Source organism: Bos indicus, chromosome 5 (genome assembly GCF_029378745.1).
Source record: "Bos indicus isolate NIAB-ARS_2022 breed Sahiwal x Tharparkar chromosome 5, NIAB-ARS_B.indTharparkar_mat_pri_1.0, whole genome shotgun sequence".
NCBI classification, from domain to species: domain Eukaryota; kingdom Metazoa; phylum Chordata; class Mammalia; order Artiodactyla; family Bovidae; genus Bos; species Bos indicus.
Genome location: NC_091764.1, coordinates 57384807 through 57390868, shown reverse-complemented (window position 1 = coordinate 57390868; position 6062 = coordinate 57384807).

Sequence of the window (6062 nt, the reverse complement as noted above, 5' to 3'; positions counted from 1 at the left end):
TCAAGATGTTACTACAGAACAGAAGAATTTTCAAACTAGAATGGGAAGTGGAGGAGATTTTCCCACCAGGAGTGCCTTCAGGATAGGAGAGAAAGCCCAACCTGCCCATGCATACAAAGCAGAGATTCATCAAACATTTGTTGAGTACCTACTACATGTAAGACATACTATACACCGAGGGAGATACAAGACACATAACATGAATAGTTATGTATGATGATGATATGATGATAGTAAGTCTACCAGTTCTTGAGCAATCCATAAATGCAAAGCACTGTGCCAAGTATTCATTTAACTTAGGGAAATGAATAGGTAGAGACAACCTATAAAATAATTCATTACTAGTGAAGAATTAAAAACCAAGAGAGAATAAATAACTTGTCTAAGACTTATCAATAAGTGACAGAACCCATATTTGAACCCGAGAACATGGAGTCTTATTCCAAAGTCTGTGTTTTTCCCTTAAACCCCAGAAATCCAGCCAGTAAAACTCAGGCTATGAAAATCCAAAGAAAAATCAACATAGGAACATTCAGTTCAGTTCAGTCACTCAGTTGTGTCCGACTTTCTGTGACCCCATGAATTGCAGCATGCCAGGCCTCCCTGTCCAACTCCCGGAGTTCACTCAGACTCACGTTCATCGAGTCAGTGATGCCATCCAGCCATCTCATCCTCTGTTGTCCCCTTCTCCTCCTGCCCCCAATCCCTCCCAGCATCAGAGTCTTTTCCAATGAGTCAACTCTTCGCATGAGGTGGCCAAAGTACTGGAGTTTCAGCTTTAGCATCATTACTTCCAAAGAACACCCAGGACTGATCTCCTTTAGAATGGACTGGTTGGATCTCCTTGCAGTCCAAGGGACTCTCAAGAGTCTTCTCCAATACCACAGTTCAAAAGCATCAATTCTTTGGCACTCAGCTTTCTTCACAGTCCAATTCTCACATCCATACATGACCATTGGAAAAACCATAGCCTTGACTAGACAGACCTTTGTTGGCAAAGTAATGTCTCTGCTTTTTAATATGCTATCTAGGTTGGTCATAACTTTCCTTCCAAGGAGTAAGCGTCTTTTAATTTCATGGCTGCAATCACCATCTGCAGTGATTTTGGAACCCAAAAAAATAAAGTATGACACTGTTTCCACTGTTTCCCCATCTATTTCCCATGAAGTGATGGGACCAGATGCCATGATCTTAGCTTTCTGAATGTTGAGTTTTAAGCCAACTTTTTCACTTTCCTCTTTCACTTTCATCAAGAGGGTTTTTAGTTCCTCTTCACTTTCTGCCATAAGGGTGGTGTCATCTGCATATCTGAGGTTATTGATATTTCTTCTGGCAATCTTGATTCCAGCTTGTGCTTCCTCCAGCCCAGCGTTTCTCATGATGTACTCTGCATATAAGTTAACTAAGCAGGGTGACAATATACAGCCTTGACATACTCCTTTTCCTATTTGTTCTTAAATATTAACTATTTTCTGTCCCCATCACTGAAGTTTTTATCGGTCCTATCTACCTTATTACCATTCCATACAATATTGTCTGCTTTGTGTTTTCCATGAGACTATGTTGAAGTGAAAACTGGAGACACTTCCATCTAGAGTCTATCATTTCCTATATCCCATTGAAACTAGCAAATTGAAACTAGAAAAGACCACAAACATAATTGTTTTGAAGCCAAAACAAAAGTTAAGAAATAAATTTTAACTCCAATTACATGGGTTACAAATTAGCAGAAACCATAATGGGTTGTTAGATGGACAGTGAATCTGGTGTGTTTAGACTCCTGAATGACTCACAAATGAAGGGTCCGTCTCCATCTGTACTATCTTGGATCTGAATGCTGGGAGGTCACATTGATACCAAAGTTTCTTCAATTTTGGAGACAATTGTGTGGTTAGTTCTAGAAGGTCTTGTAGGTCTTCAAAGAACCATTCAACTTCAGCTTCTTCATTCAGCATTACTGGTGGATGCATAGAATTGGCTTACTGTAATATTGAATGGTTTGCCTTGGAAATGAACAGAGATAATTCTGTCATTTTTGAGATTGCATCCAAGTAAGGCATTTTGGACTCCTGTTGACTATGATGGCTACTCCATTTCTTCTAAGATATTCTTGTCCACAGTAGTAGATATAATGGTCGTCTGAGTTAAATTCACCCATTCCAGTCCATTTTAGTTCGCTGATTCCTAAAATGTCGATGTTCAATCTTGCCATCTCCTGTTTGACCACTTTCAATCTGCCTTGATTCATGGACCTAACATTCCAGGTTCCTATGCAATACTGCTCTTTATAGCATCGGACTTTACTTCCATCATCAGTCACATCCACAACTGAATGTTGTTTTTGCTTTGGCTCCATCTCTTCATTCTTTCTGGAGTTATTTCTCCACTGATCTCCAGTAGCATATTGGGCACTTACCAACCTAGGGAGTTCATCTTTCAGTGTCCTATCTTTTTGTCTTTTCATACTGTTCACGGGGTTCTCAAGGCAAGAATACTGAAGTGGTTTGCCTTTCCCTTCTCCAGTGGACCACGTTTTATCAGACCTACAAGACCTTCTAGAACTAATACCTAAAAAGATGTCCTTTTCATTATAGGGGACTGGAATGCAAAAGTAGGAAGTCAAGAAATACCTGGAGTAACAGGCAAATCTGGCCTTGGAGTAGAGAATGAAGCAGGCCAAAGGCTAATAGAGTTTTGCCAAGAGAACGCACTGGTCACAGCAAACACCCTCTTTCAACAACACAAGAGAAGACTCTACACATTAGACATCAAGAGATGGTCAATACCAAAATCAGATTGATTATATTATTTGCAGCCAAAGATGGAGAAGCTCTATACAGTCAGCAAAAACCAGGGCTGACTGTAGCTCAGATCATGAACTCCTTATTGCCAAATTCAGATTGAAATTGAAGAAAGTAGGGAAAACCACTAGACCATTCAGGTATGACCGAAATCAAATCCCTTACAATTATACAGTAGAAGTGATAAATAGATTCAGGGGATTAGATCTGATAGACAGAGTGCCTGAAGAACTATGGACAGAGGTTTGTGACATTGTACCCCAAGAAAAAAAAATGCAAAAAGGCAAAATGGCTGTCTGAGGAGGCCTTACAAATAGCTGTGAAGAGACACGAAAAGCAAAGGCTAAAGGAAAGATACATCCATTTGAATGCAGAGTTCCAAAGTATAGCAAGGAGAGATAAGAAAGCCTTCCTCAGCGATCAATGCAAAGAAATAGAGGAAAATAATAGAATGGGAAAGACTAGAGATATCTTCAAGAAAATTAGAGATACCAATGGAACATTTCATGCAAAGATGGGCTCGATAAAGGACAGAAATGGTATGAACCTAACAGAAGCAGAAGATACTAAGAAGAGGTGGCAAGAACACACAGAAGAACTGTACAAAAAAGATCTTCATGACCCAGATAATGACGATGGTGTGATCACTCACCTAGAGCCAGACATCCTGGAATGCGAAGTCAAGTGGCCCTTAGGAAGCATCACTACGAACAAAGCTAGTGGAAGTGATGGAATTTCAGTTGAGCTATTTCAAATCCTAGAAGATGATGCTGTAAAAGTGCTCCACTCAATATGTCAGCAAATTTGGAAAAGTCAGCAGTGGCCACAGGACTGGAAAAGCTCAGTTTTCATTCCAATCCCAAAGAAAGGCAATGCCAAAGAATGTTCAAACTACCACACAATTACACTCATCTCACACGCTAGCAAAGTAATGCTCAAAATTCTCCAATCAAGACTTCAACAGTACATGAACCGAGAACTTCCAGATGTTCAAGCTGGATTTAGAAAAGGCAGAGGAACCGGATATCAAATTGCCAACATCCGCTGGATCATCGAAAAAGCAAGAGAGTTCCAGAAAAACATCTACTTCTGCTTTATTGACTATGCCAAAGCCTTTGACTGTGTGGATCACCACATACCGTGGAAAATTCTTAAAGAGCTGAGAATACCAGACCACCTGACCTGCCTCCTGAGAAATCTATATGCACGTCAGGAAGCAACAGTTAGAACTGGACATGGAACAGACTGGTTCCAAATTGGGAAAGGAGTACTTCAAGGCTATATATTGTCACCCTGCTTATTTAGCTTATATACAGAGTACATCATGTGAAATTCTGGGCTGGATGAAGCACAAGCTGGAATCAAGATTGCTGGGAGAAATATAATAACCTCAGATATGCAGATGACACCACCCTTATGGCAGAAAGAAAAACTAAAGAGCCTCCTCATGAAAGTGAAAAAGGAGAGTGAAAAAGTTGGCTTAAAACTCAACATTCAGAAAACTAAGATCATGACATCTGGTCCCATCACTTCATGGCAAATAGATGGGGATACAGTGGAAACAGTGACAGACTTTATTTTTTTGGGTTCCAAAATCACTGCAGATGGTGACTGCAGCCATGAAATTAAAATATACTTGCCCCTTGGAAGAAAAGCTATGACCTACCTAGACAGCATATTAAAAAGCAGAGACATTACTTTGCCAACAAAGGTCCATCTAGTCAAAGCTATGGTTTTTCCAGTAGTCATGTACAGATGTGAGAGTTGAACTATAAAGAAAGCTGAGCACCGAAGAATTGATGCTTTTGAACTGTGGTGTTGGAGAAGACTCTTGAGAGTCCCTTGAACTGCAAGGAGATCTGACCAGTCCATCCTAAAGGAAATCAGTCCTGAATATTCATTGGAAGGACTGATGTTGAAGCTGAAACTCCAATACTTTGGCCACCTGATAAAGAACTGACTCACTGGAAAACACCTGCATGCTGGGAAAGATTGAGGGCAGGAGGAGAAGGGGACAACAGAGGATGAGATGGTTGGATGGCATCACCGACTCAATGGACATGAGCTTGAGTAAACTCTGGGAGTTGGTGATGGACAGGGAGGCCTGGCGTGCTTCAGTCCATGGGGTCACAAAGAATCAGACATGACTGAGCGACTGAACTGAACTGTGTGGTTGGCTACCCATGTATAGCCATTCTTGTTCGAGAACTTGGAAAAGACAAAGTATTTTCAGAAGGGGGTCAGATTCATCAGAGAGTGGTGCAATCACCTTGGTGTGGATTGATCAACATTTATTAAAAGAAAATAAAGCATAACAGTGCACCTTATGTTGTAAGGGCATGGTTTCATGAAGTTTGTGTTTCACTTTTGTGTGTGTGTATTTGTATATGTACTGAGTACCAATGTAAAATATATTTCTACTAGCATTCTGAGTCAAATCGTCTTAAGTCACTAGTCCAGGCTATTTCCGCATCCATTTATTTGTTAGCTAAGAGGCAGCATAGTATAGTGAAGCCAGAACACCTCTTATTAGCACTATGTGACTTTGGCCAATTTCAATTTCAACTTGTCTACACGGTTCTTCAATCTGTAAATTAAGGATAGTAACATAACCTACTTTATAGGTTATAGGCTTGTTGAGGTTTAAATGAGTTAGTATTTACATAATGCTTACTACAGCGCCTAGCATTGTGGTAGCAGGTTCCAGAAATTTTTTTAAAAGTGAGAAACAGCCCTAGCATCAACACATCAGTAGGTTTTCCTCCATATTCATTGGTCGGTGGTTGTTCAGTTGCTCAGTTGTGTCCGACTCTTTGCGACCCCATGTACTGCACCATGCCAGGCTTCCCTGTCCTTCACTATCTCCCAGAGTTTGTTCAGACTCAGGTCCCTTGAGTGGATGTTGTATTGGAAGGAGGAATTAAAATGTTTTATTCCCCTCCCACCACGCCCCACCTTGGGTTTCTCAATCTTGCACCAACTGGAATGTCAGAGAAACAGCGTCTCCCAGTGGTGTGGTGCAGACTTCGGTCTAAGTGCTTGGGGGCCATGGCCTGCCAACCTCACACTACAACTCCCACCATGCATCTCTTCCCCTCTGGCCTCTCAATAGGTATTGTAACTTGCGTTCTGCGTGGGGCAACTTCCGTGCCTAGCATCGCAAAAACGGATAGTTATAGTGGCCAGAATTACGTCCGGAGCAGGGCGTCGCAAGGGTTGCTGGGAAACATATAACTCTAATTTTCTTCCGCCAGTTGATTA